General features: G+C 37.7%; 1 long non-coding RNA gene across 1 annotated transcript in view; it reads left to right on the top strand.

Moving 5' to 3' along the window:
* Positions 1-25051, top strand: part of LOC137442444 (uncharacterized) — a 170409-nt gene that overhangs the window by 132512 nt on the left and 12846 nt on the right. The window contains exon 3 of the long non-coding RNA XR_010987685.1: positions 21256-21420. This is a non-coding gene — a long non-coding RNA (uncharacterized lncRNA). The remainder of the gene's footprint in view (positions 1-21255; positions 21421-25051) is intronic.

The following is a 25051-nucleotide window of genomic DNA, read 5'->3' as shown; positions in this document are numbered from 1 at the left end:
ATAAAAATTATTGGAAATCCCAGGTTCTTTGATGCTGCTGCTAAAACTATACCTAAGTGAAACATTTTAACTTTAGATCCAGATATAAAAACTTCTGTCATTGCTCATCATTAGAATGTTTTTCCCCTCAGGCTTTGTGTTTATTAGCAGCTGAAGAGTATATTTAGCACTGTCATGTGTGGAACCTCTTCTGTTTGCTAAACTAGTGTGGGATAAAATGTCTTTTTTTTTTACAGTGTTACTCATTCATTATATAAAAATGAAAGAAACTAGTGTGTATAGAGAACTACACTCTATTTTTATGACAAAAGGAAGGTGGCAATACACATCCCAGGGGTATTATGTAAGAGTCATTAGTGTAATTGATATCCATTTAAAGAGTCTTGTATCAAACATGATTAAAATGTGCAATATATTAGAGGTTCCTACATTCCAGATGCTTTGTTATAATCCTCCTTCTCATAGAAATGTTTCTGCTTTCCTGTGGAAAAGTAAAATCATTTCAGAAGAAAGGATCTTTTCTTTCTATACTAATTGAAGACACCATTTCTAAAATGCATAGTTTGTCCTATATATATGATTTTCTCACGTACAACAAGCTAAACATTTACTGTATGTCCATTTGTGTAATGACAATCAAGAGAATTCCTTGGATTCTGAAGACTTTTTAGTAGATGGTTTTTTTTTCCACAGACTGCTAATGCAACTTATCAATTCTTGTGATCGAACAAGATAGTGTCTTGATGGCATGCTACACCTTGTTGAAAAAACTAAACTCAAAGAGTAGTTGGATTTCTGTGTACACCTCTTTTACAGCAGAATGGTAGTGCTGCATGTATTCTCCTGAGAGATGAGGGGGTGTATATTTCTATATAGGTGCTTTAACTTTTTTTTTTTTGTCTGTTTTTAAGGAAATTTTACAGCATTTTAAATTTCTGTTTGTAAATATTGTTTCTTCTGACCACGAATGTCAAATGAACATCTTTCTTCAATTCTTTTAAGACATTCTCCCAATGCAATTTTTCAGTAAAAATCTGATAGTAGAAAGCAACCCCTAAAGTAAAAATCTTTCCATTTTTGGATGTCAGCCAGGCAGAAGGTGGTTGTCAAGATAAGGGGCAGCCTGCCTGGAGTCCAAACTTCAGGGGAGCATGGTCACAGGACAAGATTTTCTATGTCAATAGCAGTTTCTAATGGAGGACCAAGCATGGATTTTCCACATTCATCTCTGCCCAAAACTTGCTAGTCACTATAGCTCCAGCTCTGCAGGGTTCCTTACCTCACGCTATGACTGTCTGTGACTTTTGAGATTCAGGGTCCCCGATATAGTGCAACACAAAACATATTCTTCCTTCTGTGTCCAGTTTAGATTGCAAGGTCTCTATTCGTCTCTGGTTATAAGTACCAAGCACTTTGTTGCCAAATGAAAGCACATTTATGTGTTACTTTCTCATCGTGTTTCTTGTCAAAACCATCAGAGTTTAGAATAACCCACTGATAATAGTCTTTTCTTGCTATTGCTAAGTTAATAGTTTATAACTCAATCAAACTTTAACATCCCCGACAGGCATCTGTCCCAAACACAGTATGTTTGATGACTAAGCTCTAACACTTTAGTAATTTCCAAGTAAAAGGTTATAAGGAGACAATTTCTCTGTTTGCATGTAGCATACTCTTGCCTCTCAAAAAGCTCTCTTTTTTTTGACATGAGTGTTGAAAATTGGTACGGTTACACTGGTGTGACAATTTGTCCTAAGTATGAACCTATTACACATATCAGAAACCTTGTTGCTTCTACAGGCTGAGGAGTGGTGGTTTTTTCCTTCCCCCCCCCTCCCCCCACCCCATTAACATTCCTTGAAGAATTCATCTGCGCTTCAGGCCTTCAGGGATTCTTAACAGGACTCTCCTCACATCTGCAAGTATGCTTGAAGTCAATGATCTTAAAGTCTTCTCAAACCAGGCAACTGGAATCTGTAGGATTCTATGATTGTGATGCTGGCCATGGGAAACTTCTCTTGGGACAATCCAGTAGAACATGTAGAAAAGTAGAAAAATCTGCTAGACTCAGAAATGGAAAGATGAGAAGTAGAGACCAGGATATAAGAAATATACTGCAGAGGAAACAAGAGTTGAACTGGAAAGAATGGATATGAAGAGGGGGAGTGCACAAGGAGGAGAAACATGACAGAATGACAAGGAGTAGAATATGTCTGGAAGTAAAGAACAAAAGGTAATGGTGAGAATCTAGAACTTCCTCCATAAACCTGAAATTGAACCAGAGAGTCATGAATTTCTTCCTGTTTCTACTGTCAGCAAACATTTGGTGGAGCACGTTGTCTATTTCACTATGCTGAGGGCAAGGCAGTTCAGAGAGGACTACACACAGCTGCTGGATTTTACCTTAATGAGGTAAAAAGCTTTACCTGGCTAAAGGAATAAAGTGACCCTGCTACCTCAGCTATCCCCCTTCCCAGTTCAGGTACAGGGATGGGACTGATAATATTTGTAGCATGCAGGATTTAGATTTGGTCTGCTGAGGCTGAGTTCATACACACTGCACTGATTCTTTTTCCAGGTTGCACATTCTGGACACTTTTTTTTTTTTTTTTTTTTTTTTTTTTTAAATTTATTTATTTTCCAAGGAATCTTTATGCAGATTTGCCAGACACCTGTCTTACAGTAGCAGATATTTCCTGTGTGCAAATATACTCAGAAATAGGAACTGATATTCTTGAAAGTTGTAAGGCTGTTGTGAGAGAGATGATAAAAATATGACTAGTAGAAGGAAAAAGCCATGACAAAGGGAACAATAGCATCTGCATGCAATGACTGTCATCAAGAACTTTTGGCATTGCTATGCTTTGCAGCTTGTTATTTTAACTCAGGGTAAATAATGGAATGTTTCATATGCCTTTACTGCAAGCTGGTTATAACCTATACAGTAAATATATATTTATACTGTTTGCAATACTACGTAAATAGTGAGTTTGCTCTAGGAGATGACAGTGGTATAATAGCAACACTTAAAGTATGATCTTTCCTTTTGCATGAGTAGAGTTATTGATTACAGAGAACCTGTTTTATGGGCAACGCCAGGGACGTTCCTGTGCAGTAATTGTATATATGCTGCAGTTTGCTGAGGACGTATGTGATTGCCTGAGAGCAGTATTGCCCTCTACTGTGGTAACCTAATTACAAATGTGGTGCTTCTGGTTCGTGTATGAATAAAGCAATACTGCACAAGAATGTGTGTGGGAAGAGTGGAAGCTTTCCCTCTTGTTGTGTATTCTGCATGGAAGCTACTTTATGCATTATGTTTCTTTTTAACCTCAACCCTAGTCAAATTTATGGCAACACTTGTAGGGGTGAAACAGGCAATCTGCAGGTCAGGTTCTATGGAGACAGAACTGGGTAAGTGCACTTACTCTCTTGTAAGCCTTCATTACTAAGTGTTTTCAAGAAAGAGAAATCCATGCTACCCAGCTTCATTGCAAATTCAGGAGTTAGTGTTTTTAGAAGATGATCAAGAGGGAAATTTCCATTGACCAACAAAATGAACAGTTTATCTTTTAGCAATGGCCTTCATTCTTTTGTTTCTTTGGGCTCTTTATTAATACACAAGTATTAATTACAAGCCTCCATTCCCCAAAAAGAACTAGTTTTCTGGTTTTGTTTTGATTTTGGTGGGTTTTTTTCCCTGTTTGTTTGTTTTTAAGAAGGATGCAACCACAAAATTATGCACACAATAGGCAGTACATGCCCAGATAGGTACTTTGAGAATCAGTCTGCTGCTGTGTCACGTGACATACCTTTCACATTCAAGGAAAGCCCAAGCTTCACATGCATGGAAGGGTACACCCTCTCTGGACTCAGAAATCAGGGTCTGAGAATAAAACAAACTCGAATTAAATTGGTTTCATTTTGAAAAGCCAAACTCTATAAGACTTTAATACTTGGGTGCATGCTGATGAAATACCATGACTCTAAAGACTATTAATATTCATAGGAAGTCTAAAATAATTCATGACTTTCTGAAGTAATGTTAGATGATGTACGATGGTAAACAGTATCATTTACACTGAACCTTAAAAATTATTGACAAAGACAAGTTCCTAAACACTGGCTAAACCTTGTATTTGTTGTTATGATTTCTTGGTTTTATACTTCAAGCAGATTTTCAATTAACTCCACTGTATTCGGAGTAATTATTCATTTATTATAGTCAGTTTAGATATGGTAAAGATTAAAGGAGTAAAACAAATCATTTCAGTGACATAGGCTAGTGATACATTGTTATTATTCTGATTTCTTTGCCTCTTGCGGAGGGAAGATTTATAGCATCCATTTTTGAGTGATTCCTTGTTAGCATATATTTTTATAGGTATTTATTTGCTGATATAAAGTGTTTTGATAAAGTAAGAAACTATCTTCCTCTCTCCCTATTTTTTTGGAGGAAATACAAACAGTCCTAGAATAAAAGAGAAAATACTGTAGATTTGAACAGCATACATATTAAAGGTGCAGTAAAATGTACTTGTCTATTAATAATAATAATAATAAAAGATGGATAATATCTTGCACTGCTGTTCTAAGATAACTACATGTGTTCGATGTTGGGAAATTAATGGCACGAAGCAGATGCCTTCAGTCATCTAGGAAGTGTGGTTTCCCAGTGTACTGCAACTTCATGCCCTGCAGTGTGTCATCTCACTTATGAAAGGGTTTTACATGTTTATAAAAGTGTGTTAAATATTGGTAAAGTTTATTTTATGCATTATGCATAAAAGTTGTCATTAGGATTTAACAAAGCAGCTTGCAGAGAAAGATTAGAAATAAAATCTCTGTATACAGAAACGATTTGGATGGTTTAGCTAGACGGTTCTGACTTAAAAAAAAATAACATTTCACTTACTGTTCTCAAACATTCAGAGAAAAGAGAAAAACAGCACTAACTGAAAGAGTGAAATATATGTTGTTATAGCAGTGCCTAGTAGGATCACTATTACAGAGGTTCTTTTAGTATTTCTGTTATAAATCCCCTTTATTCAGTATAATATCGTGGTAATTTCAAATCACATTTGCCTTTAACTTGGCAAATAATCTGTCAACACAGAAATTCAGTTCATTTATATGTATGCTTGCATTTATTCTTGTGTGCACAGACTATATAATGTTCACACGCTGCTGATGTATAGATTTTAAAATAAGCAATGATTGTAAAGCTACTTAATTTTTTTTAGTCCAGTTTTCCTAACCATCAATTCAAAAGGAGATTACAGATGGGATTTTCAGAAGCACTTAGCATGGCCTTAAATGGTTGCATTTAAGTTAATGGTAAAATTCCTATGACTTAAATTGTAGTACAGTTAGGTCAATGCTGTTGAAAATCTCACACTATCTTTTCAAAGTATGTTTAGGGGTCTAACTCTGGTGTGACTGACTTACAGGCATAGTGACATTTTAGTGGAACTTCAAGGAGATTATTCAGAGCTCTTTTGTGTTCTGAACGTTCCCTGACTAGATAAAAAGCTTAAAGCAGTAGTCTAGGCACCTATATTAGATGTTTAATTGATTCAGTAGGGGGAAATTGTTTTCCTCTTTAAAAGCAAACTTGAAAGGATGCTTTTATATTGGCTCTAAATAAAGAGAAAAGACCCATTAGGAAGTAAAGGATGCCACAAGTAAACAACATGGATGAATGTCATGGCTGGAGTTACATGGCAGTAGTGTTAGGTATGAGAAGTGGAGGTATCTAAAAGCACGTAAGAGAAACTCACTGACAATAATAAAAAGGCACAATTTCTACACCCATGCTACTATTTTTATGATGCTGTATATTCCAAGTTTGGGTTTTTTTTCCAGTTGGATATTTTCCTCCCCCATGTGCATCTGTGCCTTATTAAGATATTATCTGTCAGGTAACTTTATTTATGTACTTCTTGCAAGTTAGAACAGAACTTCTCCAAATATCATGCAGCTGGAGCACCTCCCCTATGAGGTCAGTCTGGGAAAGTTGGGCTTGTTCAACCCAGAAAGGAGAATGCTCCAGGTAGACTTTGCAGCAGCCTTCTGGTACCTAAAGCGGGTAGTTAGGGAGAGTAGTGATAGGACAAGAGAGAACAGTTTCAAACTTCAAGAGAAAGAAAGTCTTAACTGTGAGTGTGGTGAGACATTTAAAGGTATCCAGAGAACTTGTGGATGCCCTTCTCCCTGGAAGTGTTCAAGGCCAGGTTGGATGGGGCTTTGAGAAACAAGGTCTAGTGGAAGGTGTCCCTGCCAATGGCAGGGAGACTGGAACAAGATATCTTTAAGCTCCTTTTCAGCCCAAACTATTCTACGATTCTGTGATTCTATGACAAAACAACATGGTTTCGAGTCAAACTAGCTCTGTTTCTGTAAATGGATACAGTGTCAGCTAAAAGCGTAACAGCTGGAAAAGAGAATTGATGAAATGTTTAGTTAAATGTCAAAAAGTAGTTGCTTTGGGTAAACTAGAGCTTGATGATCATAGAGGTCTTTTCTGGCCAAAATTATTCAGCGGTTCTGTGATATGCTTCCATTTATGCTTTGGAACAAGAACAACTCCTCTGTTAAAAATACAGTGACAACAACACAAAAATCCCCCCAAACAAAACCAGAAAAGGTATCATTATTATTCTTTTTATTGAATGAGACCAGTGTTTCAATATCTGGTTTTGGCATTTATTAAACCAATTTAGAAGTGATTCTCGGAGCTTATAGCTATAGGCTGTTTCTATAAAGATTGTGTATGTCTCTCAGGCTCCTGAAGTAGCTAGTACCCCTGGTAGTAGCAGTAGTGACTATGTGGTTTTATTTCAGGTCTCTGGTAACTTCACTGGGGTGATTACGTAGCATCATTCTAGGTAAACTGCTGATGACATGCCAAATGACAGATGCAGTGATTACTAGTTGGGGTAGCAATACAGCTGGGAACATGGATCAGGAAGGGCATGCTTGCTGTGGTTTGGGATTTCATTTGACCCAACTGCAGTGTTCTAACCAAGGCACTTAAGAATGTGCTTTTATGCACACAACTGGTTTTTTGTTTTGTTTTGTGATTGTTTCTTTTTAAATTTAATTTTTATCATTGTAACAGACTGTAAGAAAATTCACCAATAACTGAGTAAGCAAAAGAGAAACCTATGTACTTACTGAAATTTCACACTGCAAATGAGATTTGGCTTGTTTTAGTCAGAAATTGGAGGGATTAGGATTTTGGATTATATTTTGGGTGGTGGATTTTTACAGTTCAGTTTCTCTCAGCAGATTCATAACCAGAGGTACTGTAGGTGTTCAGAGTTCATTGCAGTTACAGATTTGCTTTCAATTAACAGTTATTCAGTGCTGTTGTTATCTAGTACTGTTACTGTATAAAACGTTAGTGGCTTTCATCTCACTTTCCTGAAAGACAATGAAAGTTGATTATTTGATGAGTTGTGGCATCACTGAGCTCTTACTGATGGCTTACTGGGTTTTTTTCTTTTGAGCATTCCTCTGTTATTCACAACTTTGAATAAATTAGAGCATTAAAAACTATTCTTAAAGCTAGGACATTTGGGATGAGGCTGAGGTGAATGACATGTTGTTTGATTTGAGCTTGAAATTTTGCATAATATAGGACATCATAAATGACCTGGGTTTAACTTTATAGTTCCTGAATGGAAATCTCTCTTCTCTCTTGTGTCACACTCCATGGTAAACTGCAGTAAAATAAAGAGCCCAGGTCATTCTTTCCTGCACATATTGCAAATTTAAAACAAGCTGTGAACATAATAAATGCAACTTTATTTTTTCCTTAGTGTCTTAAAATATACTCTATCCTAGCTTGAAATTTAATGTTAGTTTCTTTTTCAGAGTTTTAAAACTTTATGTTGGTAAACTTAAAAGTAAGAACTCCAGAGGAAGTGTTTGCTACCCAAGACACTATTGAAGTACAGTTATCCCAGGTCCAGATGGCTTGGCACTGAATGGGGACCACAAAGGTTTTTACCTTTAGAATGTTATTCATACCTAATCTGAAGTGGCTACCAGCTAAACCTCATCCTAATTTAGACAGACTCATCCTAACTGCTCTGTGGCCTGCAGGAAGCTTTCAAATCTAATGTCCAAGTCCAGTTTCGGCCACAGTTCCAGACCAAATTCTGCATCATCATGTTACCATTTCTCACTCCTTGCACTTTCCCAGCTATGTGACATACCAGGATTTTCAGGGATCCCCAGTATAATTATTTTAATTTATAATTTATAAATTATTATTTGTATGGGATGCCACATTACTATGAACTTCCATGCAGCTGAGTGCATGTCAGTCTGTGAGCACTTGATCTTCAGAAAGTGTGATCTGGCTATTATGCTTGCTTTTTTCAGCAAAATGTACTTGCTGGAACTAGGGTTTAGGTACTGTTTGGGAAAGTTTGACCTGCAGGCCTAGGGAATAGTAGTGTCTATTATCACAGAACTTTCAATTATCCTGGCCCAATTATGAAAAAGGAAACACCTTGCAGAAGGACCTCAACCAACTGGACAGATGGGTAGAGTCCAACAGGATGGCATTCAACAAATCCAAGTGCCAGGTGCTGCACTTTGGCCATGGCAACCCCATGCAGAACTATAGGCTGGGGTCAGAATGGCTGGAGAGCTGCCAAACAGAGAGGGACCTGGGGGTGCTTATTGACAGACGCCTAAACATGAGCCAGCAGTGTGCCCCGGTGGCCAAGAAGGCCAATGGCATCCTGGTTTGCATTAGGAATAGTGTGGCCAGCAGGAGCAGGGAAGTCATTGTGCCCCTGTACTCTTCATTGGTTAGGCTGCACCTTGAGTACTGTGTCCAGTTCTGGGCCCCTCAGTTTAGGAAGGACATTGAGACACTTGAACGTGTCCAGTGAAGGGCAACAAGGCTGGTGAGAGGCCTTGAGCACAAGCCCTATGAGGAGAGGCTGAGGGAGCTGGGATTGTTTAGCCTGGAGAAGAGGAGGCTCAGGGGTGACCTCATTGCTCTCTACAACTACCTGAAGGGTGGTTGTAGCCAGAAAGGGGTTGGTCTCTTCTCCCACACACCCAGCACCAGAATAAGAGGACACAGTCTCAAGCTGCACCAGGGGAAGTTTAGGCTTGAGGTGAGGAGAAAGTTCTTCACAGAGAGAGTCGTTTGCCATTAGAATGGGCTGCCCAGGGAGGTGGTGAAGTCACCATCCCTGGAGGTGTTCAAGAGGGGACTGGATGTGGCACTTGGTGCCATGGTCTAGTCATGAGGTCTGTGGTTACAGGTTGGACTCGATGATCTTTGAGGTCTCTTCCAACCTTGGTGATGCTGTGATACCTTCACTATCCATGTGGTCATTTATTCCTTTTGTGCTACTATCAAGAGACCAAGTAGGGAAGGAAATTTGCTACATGTGTTTATTTTTTTATTTTCTGAGCAAGAAATTACTATGCCTGGTAAATAGAGCAGGTTCTTCGTACTCATTATGGACTATTGTGTGAAGTTGGAAGTTAGCACAGACCCTTGGAATCATTTGGAAAAGATCTTTCAGATCATCGAGTCATATGTTATTTGGTCTCTGGAAACTGCAGCTTGCTGAGCTGTTGGATGTGGCCAGTGGTATAATAAACGAGCAGGTAGATGTTACAATGACACAGGCTCAGCAGGCTAGGAGACTGCAATAGTACTTGTAAACTGTAGGAAGTTTAATTTTCTTTCACCACACCCCAAGGAACATTGTACACTGCTTTGTTCCTCAGCATATATGATGTAATGATGGTTTAGTAAATCATTAGTAGCCTTTCTCTGTGATCCAGGATGGAGTTTCATATGCATGCTAGATCAACAGAGAAACAATGGGTACATCAGTGATTTTTCTGCACTTTTCTGATGCATTGACCCTAGAGATTGCTGAAGGTAAAAACAGTCTCTAGTATAAATAGAGATAACAGTGCCAAATTGAGTAACAGCTGCTGAGGAGCTGCTCCACTAACCATGCTGAAGAGATATTTCATGTTCTTGCTGTGTTTCTTCTTTGGCCTGTTCTGCATAGTACCCATGCACTGAGATCAGGCAATTTAGGTTTTGTAGTGGTCTGAGCAGCCTCTGATGACAAGGACATTTTCAGCCATATATTAAGATAGTCTTTATGTCCCCTTTGCACTGCTGGCATAACACAAAAGGAATGCAAAAATATCTGAAAGTGATGTTATTTTGGTCTGTTTTTCATGAAACAGAATTGCATTCTCTGCCTGAACCATTTCATTTTTTATTTCTCAGTTCTGGTAATCAGAGATTTTTGTGTTTTGCAAAAGAGAGAAACTTGCAGCAATCAGTGTTGTGTCTTGCAACATCTTTGCTTTATGGAGTAGAATTATTGCCTAACAAAAAGCAGAGATTGCCCTCAACTTCTGAAGACTAGGACATCAATAGTCACATGAGGCCTTGGCAGCTTGCCGTAGAACAGGCTGAATAAAATTCTGGATCATTTATCTTCCTCATCATCACACATCTTGTAAAAGAGGTGGCGATCCTTACAGACCCCCAAAAGCACAAGGAAATAGGTTGGTAAAAAGCCCAACATGAGTACACTATGCAATTGTTGGGTATTAATTTTGATTAAAAAAATATCTAATTGTACCACAATAAATAGAGGCTTAGTGTCAAATATAGCAAAATCTACTTTTTCTCTTTCTGCAGGCATGGATGTGTGAGAATGGTTTCTTTATAGAAACCCACAATTAAGGGAAGCAAGTGATGGGGTGAAAAAGGGCAGATGCCAACTCTGTACCAGAGGGTACTGGTTTTAACACCGAAATACTACTTTTCATTTGATGCTCAAGAATAACATTTTTTTTGAGCAGTACTGACACTGTGTGACTGAAGTTAATACATGTAAGTGGTATGCAAATAGCTTTTCCTTAACTAGTCAGCAGTTTTTACCAAAATTTTGGCTTGAAAAATGTATATTTTCTTTTTGTTTGCTTTATGTTTTCTATAGCATTTAGGTTAATATTTATTCACTGCAGATTCCCTTTCTCCCCGTAAGAATTTCATGGGCTATTACATTCTAGCACTGAGGTTTTGTTTCACTTCATTAATAGCTCCTTAATCATATAGCTTGCTTGTAAAGTACGAACGCCTGTTATTTGTACTTATGCTGCAGCATTGCATAGGAGGCATTTAGTTATATTTTAATGTGTATAGCAGGAGCAAAAATGCTGGGTACACCAACATAGTTTTTAATTTGAAAACCAATCTGTGTGTGTGATTTTTTTTTCCCTCAGAATAAGCAAAAGCATTTATAGTTTTATATTGTGTCTTAAACATTCCATTAAATGTCATCAGCTGATTCAGGAAAATGTATTGGAGAAATACCAGAGAACTGAAGATGTGTGAATGTAATGAATACTCAGGACATAGAAGGGGCTGAAGTCCCTTATTTATCAGACAACTATAACACAGCAAGAAACATTGGTGGGACATTACATTTTTCTAATATGTAGTACCTTAAGCATGAAACTGTTATTTTTGGTGTTTACTGCTGTGCTGTTTTATTAAAGAACTCTGATTCAGAATTAGCACTGCCTTTCTGACATCAAGAGGAATCTGAAAGGCAAGTAGTATTATTCAGGAAATGGTTTAACTCTCCACTTGAGCAATTGCAAATGAAGATTTTTTCAAATGATCAGCTCGGAGATTGTATCCTAAATAAGGGCAACCCAGGTTTTTCCCACATTTTTAAATAGACACAGGAACATAGAGGTCAAGGACATTAACTGCCACATTAACCAAAGAGTAATGAAAACTTCTCTGAATGAACATGTCAGTGAGCTGAAATGGCCTTAGCAATATAGAAATGAGTAGTAACAAGTTAGGTTCTTGTCTTCCTGCCGTTTTAGTAGGACTTGGAATTAGCATGCTAAATGGCATGAGCAGCAGTAAGCAACTGGATTGGAGTATCTTGGAATCCATGCTGTGAATGCACATGGGTAGTGTGGTAGCTCTCATAAGTCTAAGGTACCATTTACACATAACTATTAACCTATTTTAAACTGAAGTTGTAAGTGGTGCTTCATTCTGGTCCAGATTACCTGCTAGTCTGAGCAGAAGCAGCTCTGGCTACTTAGAGCATGTACATTGACTAAGGAGATACTTTTGGGTACATCCCACAGGAGAAGGAATTCAAGATCAGGCTTGACAGGGCTCTGGGCAACCTGATCTAATGGAGGATGTCCTTGCTCACTGCAGGGGGGGTTGGACTAGATGACCTTTGGTCCCTTCCAACCCAAACCATTTTATGATTCAATAAATTCAGGCAATAGGGCAGAACATGGTGCTAACCATTTTGGAACAGTTACTGAAATTTAAAAGATGTTATCTGTACAACAAGGAAGGAAAAACTGTTCTTTCTATTCATAAAGATTTATGAGTGTTACTGTTAATATTCGTGATTTAAAGGATGCTGCAGAGTTGATATCTGCAAAATGGAAAAATAAGTTTTAAAAAGGAAGCATCAAGCAGAGAAGAATTGCTACTAGTGGGCTCCTGTTCAACGTCCACACCATGACATTCAGGAGAGCATACATAGACTTTAAACAAACCAATGGAAGTGCTAGAAACAGTCTGCTTGTGACAGTTTGGAGCTGTGTATGGGTTGACTCATGTTAGCCAAGTGAATTAGACTCCACAGAACCTGGGCCTGATAGAACAGCACTTTCCTTAAAAGCCTTCAGTCTGTGCTTTCCTGGAAATCTGCTATTATGTACCCAAGATTGTCTTGAAGTCTTTGATGTTTCTATGTAATTTCTACTGCAAGGAGAGGTTCAAAGAAGCAGCAATTTGACCAGTTTATTGAAATAAAGAGGGTCCATGTATGTTTAGCTATTATGGGAAGTTGAATTTCATCAAAATTTCTACCAGAGTCAGGGTAATTTTTGATGAGAGCAGTATATGTGGCTCTGAGCAACCTGATCTCATGTGAGGTGTCCCTGCCTGTGGCAAGGGGGTTGGAACTAAATGATCCTTAAGGTCCTTTCAACCCTAACAATTCTATGATTCTGATTCTATGACTCTATGATTCTATTTTCACGACGATATCTAAAACATTCTTTTGTGAAAGGAACTTAGGCTTTCAAAGAATTTTAACCCCAGAAAATTTTATACTTTACCTAGGAAAGAGTTGTATCTGTTTCTTTATCTCCTCATAATGTCACACTGCAACTGCTATTACTCACATGCACAGCATAGAACTAACCCCTCCTCCTGCTTCAAATACCAGTGTGCCCTGATAGTTCTACACTCTCTGCACAGCTTTGCCTCCCTGCTTTTGGCACCAGTTCTTTGAGTCCAACTGTTTAGAGCAAAGAGATTTACTTGCTCGGGCAGTCAGGCATAGCTGTGCTTTAACATGTCTGTTTTGTAAAATAGGCCTAAGTATTTTCATGTGTGCAGGACACTTGATACTGATGTATTTGGTGCCTTTCAGTGTAATAAATCATTGATGAAGATATTGGACTGTACAGATAAAATCTTCCAGTATACTCTTCTCCCTCTGAAGACAGAGTTCTGGTACACAGTGCCTTTTAAAATATGATATTTAGTGGCTAATGAAAGAATTTACAGGCAATTGTATGTCTCTTAATATCAGATCAAAAGAAGGCATCAGGGAAGAGAGCCTACATTCTTAAGGTTCAGAAACACAGTTGGGCGAAAGCCATTAGACTATTGCTATTTAGAATCAGAAGAAATCCTCTCTGGAGAAGCTAAGGAAACATGAGCATATTTTCAGTCAGTCACTGGATATCCCACTTAAGCCTGATTTAAAATCCTTCTAAGGAGGAACTGATATTTTTGTCTGTGAAACTATTATTTTTCTTCTCTGAGAGTAGCACTTTAATTAGGAGCACTTTAATTGTACTGAACAATTTAAATGGCTATATTTCTTCATTCTTTCCAAGAAACCTCACTGTTCGGAATGTGGGAGCTTTGGTTTTTATAGATTCTCCGGGAAGCACTCATTAAATATCAATTTCTGTATCTTTGAGGCTTAAAATAAAAGCATTGGTAAGGGCTGTGTAAGTTTACAGGCTTACTCTATCTTTGCATGACTAAAAATGTGATTATCAGGCAGAAAGAAAGTTAGTGGAACAGTATCTAGAATTCTGGGACTCCTAGAGTAAGCATGGTCAGATCTAACCACACGTGTCTAATTTTTTAAAGTTTACAGTCAAATCAACTATACTGGAAATTAAGGCCTGTAGAAACATGGTACAGTATGAAAAAGTATTTCACTAGACCACATCTAATCATAATATAGCTAAACATAGGGTCTGGGATTCTGATCTCCAAGGCTGAAATCCTTCCCCCTGCTGCAAGATAGTATTAAAAGCATAGACCACAATATAACAATCCTATTTACAATGAGGATGATTTTTAAATGACATGGAATTTACTTCTGGAAGTAGAAATTTATTCTGAACTTTAAACTATTACCTCTCCCTGCAGTGTATAAGAAAGTTAAGTGCCCAACCAAAGTGCTTATGTAGTTTCAGTGGTGTGAAATGTTTTGAACTGCTAACAAACTCCGAAGTTTTTTTCTCATGTTGGTCAAAACTATGTGTTAGTTCTAAGTGATAATGGTAATGAACTGTGTTGAGATCCAGAAGCCATTGCAAGGGAAGAACCTCATTATTCCTTGGTTTGGTCATATTATTTGAAGAGTTTCTAAAGTGGCTGACCTAGACTTTGATCAGGAATTTTCAAATTTGAGAATCTCTGATCTCTCCTTAAAGAGCATGGCTGATGAATCTGTGGTAAATTTTATCGTACAGTGCTTTCATTTAATTAGCTTGTGAACTCTCAATGACTTCCTGAGAGCAAATTTTCTTGAGAGGACTGGAAAACATTAGATGAGGTAAAGGACTTGAGAATACTTGTCCAGAAGAGATTGATACGAACATAACTAGGACAGCTGTGAGCTGTGCTTTAAAATTGTAAATTATGCTAGCAAGTGATTTTCACTTCTCATTTTAAATAGTCTCAGAAATTGTCTTCTACCAAAACTTCTTTGAAATGCATTTTGTTTAGTAATCAGAACCACCATATATGAAGTGTTCTGGAGTGCACTGCATACAAGGAGTGGGTGAGAACTGGATTTGCTCAGGTTTAAGAAGAGAAGGTTAAGGGGATATCTTGTTGCTGTCTACAGCTACCTAATGAGAGAATCTAGAAATGACAGACACGTGTCCTTCTTGGAGATACACAGTGGCAGGATGAAAGGCTATGGACAGAAATTTGACTACAAAACATTCTCTTTTTTTCCCCCTGAGAGGTTGTGGACTCTGCTTAATTGCAGTTGTTTAGAATCTGACTGAACTTTGCCTAGTTGACTCTACTTTGAGCAGGACGTTGGATGAAATGATCTTCTGTGGTGCTTTCCAGTACAAATTATTCTATTGTTCCCTCATTGGAGGGGGAAAGGGTTTCCTTAAAGGCCTGTGGGAAGAGCATTTCATTTCCTCTTACAGGAGGAAGGGTGGCTGATTTCCTTTTTGGTTACCTGAGGGCAATGGGGAAGGAGAGTGACAGAGTACAGTCCCTGGACCTTATGAGAGTCTATTCTGACTACTGAAACTAGTGGTTAGATCCCATGGGAAGCAGCTTTGAAGGGCAAACGTGCCCAGGAAATGTGGCACAACAGAGCCATCCCACTACTCAGGAGAGCGAGTGGATGTATTGACTAAGCAGGGAACTTAAGGCAGAGGTCTAAAGTGCAGATGTTCCTCTAGAAAACCCTTGAAGATATCTGTTTTTTAAAGAGAATAATGCATAGCCTATTCTGGTAGTTGAACTTCATGGAAACGCTCCATGCAGGGTCAGTTCCTGCAAATCCTGTAGAGGAATTGAGTCACTGTCCTTCTACACTGCTTTATGTTCTCTGATTATGTCTCTGTAACATAGCAGTTTATTACCCCTTAATTTTGTTTGCTTATTGAGAGCTATACTCCTGTTCCATAACATACTAGATGATGAGAAAATGACTGCGATGGCAGAGGCTCTATTTCTTCCGGATTGGAAGGACAACTATAAAAATATGGTACCGCACGTGAGCAAAAAAGTCCTGCTGCTATGCAAAGTTCTTATTCTGAGCACAACTGCACTGCCATTGTTTTAAAGCTTCTGTGACTCTAAGCCTTTGCAACATATTTTTTATACCAGTGAAAGTCTGTTACACTTGATGCTTTTCTCAGAATGCTAGGCACTGCCTGAATTGTCAGCCAAGGAACTTGCATGATTAGCTTTGTAGCACTAGGCAGACATAAAGTATATGGTACAAATCCGTGGGCCAGATACATGCTAATGGCACTTGTTTAAGCTGGATTCTGAGTGCTTTGGTTTAACAATCAGGATTTGGCCCTACTTGCCCTTGGTACTTGTCCTCTACCTGCTAAGCGTTTTATGGGATGTAAATCATTTATTTCCATTCATCAAACTGGGAAGGTGTGCCTATATCTGTGAAACACATTTTATAAAAAAATATAGCACAGTTCATAATCTGTATTTAAAAAGAAAAAAAGAAGAAAAAAAATAAAAGCATCCATGTATTAGGCCATCAAGAGTCAAAAGCATAATTTGAAATGATAAACGTATCCATTTTAAGTTACACATTACTTTGCATAGTTAATATCACTATAATTAGTCATAGTTCCTGTAATTTATTGAAAAAGATGCTCAGCCCCTCTAGTGTACTACAGTGATGAATGTTGGAAGTGCAACTTTGGAAGCAGGAATCAAGAAAATTAGTAACAGTTGGAGAATTAGCATGTAAATCAATAATATCCTTTCTCTTGCATCTTGAAAACTGAGGATATACATCACACGCTGCATAATGAAAGGGAGGGCACAAGTTAGAATTGTATCTCCTTTACATTACTAGGTCTGCTTTTACTGCAGGAGCTGTTTAAAATAATTTCAAGCGTTAGAGTAAATCTCTAGTAAATATTTAAACTATGTATAACTAGTCACAAATAAATTAAGCTGGTTTTATGCATTCTCTCTAATTAGAAGGGCACAGCATTTGTCGAAACGTGATTAGTATTATTCATTAAGCAAAAAATTCTCATTTGTATCTTATTATCACTATTCTGCATAAACCAACACAATTTGTCATGAACTCCCTCATTTGCTATATCCTCAAAAAGCAGATTATGCTTATTTTTCATTTGGACAGTGGAAAATCAAGCCAGGTGTTTGGCAGCACCAGAGTGTTCAGGTGTAACTGTGCCAGTGATGGTACATTACTAGCAGCGTGGATGAAGAATGAGGCATGGAGAATCTTGGGACTGAGGTGCCTTGAGGCCCATCCCTTTAGAGTGGTCCTGCTGATGAGACAGGTGGTGTTGTATAGTACTAAAAAAAAAGAGAGAAACTTTTTTGTGAAGTCAGCCTTTCACCTTCAAGTGGAACTGAGAATTGCTTTCACTTAGCTGCTGCTGCACTGAAATATCTGGACATGTTTTGTGACTAAAGTCTCTATGGTTGATAGTTGTGTCTTAAAGTTTTCTAAAGCTGAAAAATGCCAGTTGCTGCTCTGAGGCCTCTGTCACTGTCTGAAAGGAATTAGTACAGTGTTGCACAGGCAGTGCACTATACATAAATATTTATATGTGACCTTGATTGTAGTATTTTATGCAGAATAACTAATTTATTGTATATGCATATTCTTGCCATTCTTTCCTCTCATTGCTTTTTCAGCTTTGAAGAACTTCTCTTTAACTATCCCATATTTAATTCTGCCTTTGTTCACCTGCATGTAAACCAATCGGTGCTGAGTCAGTGTAGAGTGGTGGAACAGATTAGCAGATGTTCTGCATCTGGTCAGTGGTGCTAGGGATTTAAAAACTATCTGAGCCCTGTGTTCCAGCTGCAAGGACACAGGACTGGATGTCACAAGGACCGAGTTCTGACTTTTTCACTAACTGACACATCACTTTCCTTTGTGTCTTAAAACTAGGATTACAGAGGCAATTGTATTCAATGGGCATCAACACCTGTCAGGGGAAAAAGTACTGTAAAATTGTTACACATTGCTATTTCTACATTGGATAGGTAATAACATTAAAGAAATCATCTAGATTTTAGGGTTGTGTTTCCTGCAGCATGTTTTTCAGGTGTTCTAGAATATGGTTGCAAGGCAATGAGTTGTTGCAGTGCCTTTAGTAAGCACTTGTAGAGATCATGAACAGTTTTGGCAATATAGACAACCAGAGGCCAGCAGCTCTGCACAGCAGAGTGAATTCTTCACAGTTTTCTTAAACTTAGGTGGTGCTGACTGCCCCAGTGAGTTCTAGACATCTTAATACTTGTTCTCCACAGTTCCCTTTTTACAGTTCTTTCTCAGACTGGACTCTCAGAAATTTTACAGTGAATCTGATATCTGGTCACATGTTTGGAACAAGGAAACAAGGAGACAGCCCTGTCTGTGTTACAATACGAAAATATGTTGACACTCTTGGAGATATGACAGGAAATATTCATCCCAAGAGCAAAGCAGAGGAAAAGTGCTGTTTCCAGCATAACCCAATGGCAGTGAGAAGTCCTATGCAGAGCAATATTGAAAGGGAAGGGCTTTGCATATGGTCATACTAAAACAATAAAAGCATAGATATAAACATAAACCCCACATCATGCTGCTTGACAGTTCATCAGTGTTGTACATCTTTGCTCATCTCTATGTTGTCTAAGAGCTACTGTGACTAGTTTATTCCATTTTACTGAAAATGTACTTGAGAATTACAAATCCAGACTATGAATAACTTAAGTAGATAGTAAGAGAAACAATTGCATTTTCTTCCTCTCTAACATGCAATTTTAATTTTCATAACTCTAAAAAAACATATCCCCCACAATGCAGGCCTGCCAGGAGGCCTGAAATCTGCAGGCTATGGCCTCTCGGGCTGTTTTCCAGTGACTCATTTTTAATTTTAAAGAAGCATTATCTCTAGCTAGTAAATTAACAACAGCCTATAGTGCACACACACTGTCATCCATCTGCTTAAGGCTCTTGTCATTTGACACCAGTCTTGTATCTATAGACTTCATCTGGTATTCAAAAGCTATCAACCCTGCCTCCAAGATAGCCCACCTTCTGGCTCCAGGCTAGAAGAGTGACTCCCCATTTCCAATTCTAATGAATACATAGCTAGCAGCAGTTTTTCCATTAAGAATCTGGTGTGTTTAGAAAACAGACAATGTTGGAATTACTTGGATCCAGAACTGCATGGAAAGTGTAAAAGAGACTGAACTACTTGCCGAGTGTTCTTTAGGCAGCCTGACTTCTGCTTCTGCTCTTTTGTAGTACATTAGTGTTTATGCTGCTGCATTCTGACTAGATCATATTGAAAGATGAAATATCTTAATATTACCTTCCAAATTATGAGCATCATTGTTAAGGAATTTTGAAAAATACAAATAATATCAAAAACCTGGTGACTGGTATGGAGCCCCCAAATCAGAGAAAGCCATGATACTGTTGGAGAGGAGCAACTATTTCATAATTAATAAATGTTGTGTAATTTCAAATTTGGCTATGATTGAGGCTGTGATCCTTGCAAATGATTTCTGTGTAATCTGATGTCTGCTGCAAGAAGTGGTTAAGATTTAACTGAGAATTATGTCGCCTTGACAAGCTTCAGTTTTCACAAGAGGGAAGTTTCAAATGTCTGCCGCTTCATCAAGGTTAGGAAACTTACTCCAGGAGTAACAGGAGAAAAGGGGCTCATGCCATACACACCAAAGGACATAATGTTTTTAGATTTTCTTTTCATGATTATGACAGGTGAAGTTGTCATGGGCATAAGTGAGATGAACTGGCAGGAGTCATACCAAATTGTAGCTAGAGATGAAATATAGGTGATACCAGCATTTTAAAGTCAAGGAAGGCACAGAAGGTAGGGTTTATGCTTTTATTTTCCCAGTGCCCACAAGCTTGGAGAAGTTCTGTCTAGGCCATTTGGTTTTGATTTATTTAATTTGTTTTTTTGTCTGATACTATATGCAGTGAAAAAATAATCTGTGTTTTGATGTGGTCTGTTTTCATTGTACCCCTCAAAAAAGTCCATTTTATTTGCATGTATCCTTCTGTAATGGTTGTGGTGTCACGGTACCTGCAAGAAAGTAGAGGTCTGAAGGGCATGTGATTGACAGTAGTTACTCTGTCTTCACTTACTTTTTGCTCAGGTATGGACAGGGAGTGGAAATTACCTGTACTAGTTTAACACACAAGTTATTATGCTTCAACATGTGATAAATCCAGAATGAAATTAACGTGTGTTCAGTTGAGGAGTGAGGTAGACAGAGAAACAAAAGACTTAAGATAATCAAGCTATTCTGAACCTTGATCTGTTAATGATGCAAAAACAGTGTGCTTCCATTTCCATGAACTCCTGATGATGACTTATGTTGTTTCACAAATTTAAGGTTTCACCACTCTACCTATTGTCATTATTTTTCACTAAGTTATCTTTGAGAGAATCAGTCTTTAACTGATGTTTGTGAGACTTTTTAACATCCTTCTGAACATAGTCGAGTTATTTTAAGGAATACAGTGACAGATTAATAAAAGTGATGCTAGCTATATGTACTGTTTAATCATATTCTCAGTTGCATGAATCATTCTCTTGTAATTTCTATGAAGAATACAAGTAGTAGCTTAAAAAAGGCTGGAGAAACTTTCTTGTGTGTGCATCAGATATGAAACTTCCCTGGATTAATAAAACTTTGGGATTGTTTTTCCATTTATCAGTGCTCCCCAAATCAAAATACTTCTTAATATTATTTCACTTGGGTCATGTTCTATCAATTGATTCAATTCAGTACATTGTAAGAGAATATGGGGGGAGAGGGGAAAAGCCCCTTACGCTCAACCTTTGTAATGTGTGATAACAGCATCAAATCTGAAGAGCAATGGCTGTTGATTTCCACTCTATAAGAAAATAAGATTTGTATGTAAACAATTAAAAATAGAGCACCTAATTTTCTTCCAATTATATAGTATATAAAGCATTAGTAATGGAAGTAAATTAGGCATGATTTTTGTTTATACATTTTCAGTTGGGAAAAAATGGCCCTTCACCAAATGTAGCCCTCACTCTGCAAACACTTCTTTACCTCTAGGCAGCTAATTAATCCTCTTGAAGTCAGGGGAACAAATTCTATGATTATAGTTTAACAGCCATATCTGTTTACAGGTTTGGAGGTCAAATGAAGACTTACCCTGGAAAGCAGAAAATATAATAATAGCACCAAAGAGATGCTGGGATTGCAGCGCCCTGTCCAGTGCCTCCTTGCCAAATACATTAAGAGTTTGGCAGACATGGCTTCTGGCTGAGTAGTTTTCGAGTATCCTTCTGTAGGTAAGCAAGAAGATATTAATATCTTCATTTTACAAATGCAGAAGGTTGTTTGCTTAAGGCTGCAGGCTCAGTAACTGTTACTGGAGGGAAGGTTAGAACTGGAGAGCTCTCGGTTCCTGGTTCTGTGTGAAGTTCACAGCAAAATGCCATTGTCCAACAAAATCTTTGGAAATATGAACATTAATTATAAACATGTAACTTACTGTGTCCAGTACATATTCACTGGTAGACAAGGAGTAATTACTAACACCATCTTATGGTGTGCAAGGCTCCTTCTGGTGTTTATAAATAATAATCCTTTGTGTAAAAGAGTATTACAATGGGTAGTTCTTGCTACAGAAGGCTGCATCCACAAACAGAATTAGGTATGCAATACCCCCTCTTCCACAGGATCTTTCATGTATTGTGTGTGTTATCTGTAGTGCAGTTGATTCATCAGAATGAATTTATCAGGCAAATAATGGGCAGACACTCCATTCTCTTTTTCAAATTATACTGAACAAGCGACATTTCTATTTGTTAAAAGCAGAAAATGGATGAAAGATAAAATACAAATTTATATTTTTGTGGATCACCATTGTCTATGTTGATAATAGCACAATTTTATTTCTGAAATGGTGCTGTTTTTTAGGGAAAAAAAATGCAGCCACTTAGCAGACAAGGCAGTAATGTTATGCACTGATTGCCATTTGGTTTTGTAAGGGTCTGACGATACAGGATAAGAAGTGAAGGGATGCTCTGATCCAGAAGCCACTAAAGCCACAAACTGATTTCAGTGGCTAATGTATCAAGTCCAAAGGATAAAGGATGTGTCTGAATACCAGAAAATCCTGGAGGTGGCTTTTGGTAGTGTGACAAACTTTTGGCTGTTCCATCACAAAATAGTCTAAACACATCTGCAGAGTGTTACCTTTACATGTGAGGATTTTTCTTTATTGAAAACATTTAATGGCTCCCCAATTACCTTGTAGGAGAAGAAAACTTAAAAAAACCCAAAACAAACCAACCCCCCCACCAAAACCAAATGAACAACAAAAAACACACCACAAAACAAAAAAGTAAGCCAAACCCAAAGATTGTTTCCACTCCATCTTTTATAATCAAATCTGCTTCAGTCTGACTGAAAAGTGTATCTGTAAATTGTCTCCTATAACAGCCCATGTTGATTTTTCCCCCCAGTTGTCTGTATGGGTCAGTGTAGCAATAATCACAAGGTATAATCTAAAATGTTTGTGAAATCTCTATAGAGATTACAAAGTACAGCATCAAATTTTAAGCACTTGGTGTAAGAATACCTTAGATAGTCTATTAATTTATTATTATTCAAAGTGACGGTCGACAGGGCACTGAGCAGCCTGATCTAGTTGAGGATGCCTCTGCTTACTGCAGAGGGGGTTGGACTGGATGACTTTTGGAGCTCCCTTCCAACCCAGACCATTCTATGATTAATAGAAAAATTATGTTTTAGGAAAACAATGCTTAAAACATTGACTCCATAACTAGAAAAGTATGTATTGAGTATGATGGTTAGACATAAAGTAAATAATGATAGTAAATAATACTGTACAGTAAATAATACTGATGTCAAGGGTATCAAATTAAAAACCATTCTGAGGAAAAGACTTGAAAAGAGATTCTATTAATGTAAAGAAATACTTTTCTGAGGGAGAGATACCTTTTGAACAACAGGATATTTCAAGATAGTCATTAAAAAAAATCTTATCCTAGCCTTTGTCTCTTTCATTCTTTGCCCAAAACTCATTGTTTGCAATCACAATATATTTTTTCTTCTCCATATCTAAATATTGAACAACTACTCTATAAGTTCAGATCTGTAGATTTCTTCATATACATCAAATGTGGGCTCTGCATTCAGAAGTCTTTTTCTGCTTCAACCTCTCACAAGCTGATAGTAAATATCTGCAAGGCTGCTTTCTTATTCTATGTATACATTTCAGAAATGTAGAGAAAGAAACAGTCATTCCTCTACAAACTGGAAGCCTCAGCTTGCTTCAACCACCTTCCAAAGCTGTCATAATTACCAATTTGTGCCTATTTATGTGATTAAGCGCTTAATAATACACCCAATGCATGCCCTCTGAAAAACAGTCAAAATTTCTTTATTTAGAATGAGCTACAACCTCTGAATAAATGATATATTTAAAGCACCTATGTCAGAGATAAAATTGCACTTTGGATCTTAACTATTCCTTTTCAGGCATCTAACTCATGTGAGATTCACTCAGATTTGGAAAATTAATTCCTTAAGATCTTTAGGCTCTTGACCCATTCTCTAAGAAATAACCTTGTTTTCAGCATAGAATACTCCATGTTTTAAACATTTTTAGATTATTAGAATCATGTAAATAAAAATTTGAAACTACATATATCTACCCACAGTTTATCAACCTGTTTTGAGGCTTTCCTTATCAAAAATTCAACTTAGTTTCTTTTAACTCTGTTTGAAATGCTGCAGTAATAGAATGGAGGGCATTGAGTTAACCATTTTCTCTACGCTAAGCTTTATCCTTGTTTTGGTACAAAACGTATGCCCTGCATTCTGTTAGTTAGAACCTGGTTTTACCTGTTTCTATGCTGGAATCTCTAACAAAGTTTGAAGTCAGAAATGTGCAACTGAGCAATGAAACAAGGCTTAGAAAACCCTGTTTTGAAAGAATGGCTGAGTGCCTGAAATTTCTGTGATGTTCAGGGGAGACCTCATTGCTGTCTACAACGACCTGAAAGGTGGTTGTAGCCAGGAGGGAGTTGGTCTCTTCTCTCAAGCAACCTGCACCAGAACAAGAGGACACAGTCTCAAGCTGCACCAGGGGAAGTTTAGGCTCGAGGTGAGGAGAAAGTTCTTCACAGAGAGAGTTGTTAACCAGTGGAATGGGCTGCCCAGGGAGGTGGTGGAGTCACTGTCCCTGGAGAGGTTCAAGAGGGGATTGGATGTGGCACTTGGTGCCATGGTCTAGTCATGAGGTCTGTGGTGACAGGTTGGACTTGATGATCTTTGAGGTCTCCTCCAACCTTGGTGATGCTGTGATATCTGTATTTTAATCATCTGGCTGCAAAGGAAGAAGCATGCTATGGTACAATTGGTGAAAAGTGACATTTTAAACATTACCTTTATATATATATATATATATATGTATATATATATATGTATATATGTATATATGTATATATATGTATGTATGTATGTTAAAGATTCGGACTGTCATTTGCAGCTATTAAAGTTTACTATTAACCTCAGCAGCAGTGAGTACTAACATCAGGCTACCTGCTGTATTGTACATCCCTCAGCTTAAAGAAAAGTACTTTTGTTCAGTGATGGAGCATCAATACTACCAAGTTAAGTGAGCATGAGGTAACTTTAAACATCACACTGTGTTTCCAATTAACCATTAGGCTGTCATTTACATAAACCCAAATGTTTTGATAGGAAAAAGCAATTGCTGTAGCCAGAAAAAAAACAACTTCAGACTATATACAGATCAGTTCAATAAGCAAGAGCTCTTGATGTGTTATATGGCAGTGGCTTCACAGCTCTTGGGACAAATTGCAATTTGATAGACTGCCAGTAAGTGAAGTCATACTCGTATCTTTTTTATTTGTTTATTTTTAATTT

The sequence above is a fragment of the Melanerpes formicivorus genome, unplaced genomic scaffold (genome assembly GCF_026170545.1).
Source record: "Melanerpes formicivorus ecotype bairdi unplaced genomic scaffold, bMelFor1.0.p_v2 SCAF_7, whole genome shotgun sequence".
Classification (NCBI taxonomy): domain Eukaryota; kingdom Metazoa; phylum Chordata; class Aves; order Piciformes; family Picidae; genus Melanerpes; species Melanerpes formicivorus.
This window is presented reverse-complemented; position numbering and strand designations above follow the sequence as displayed.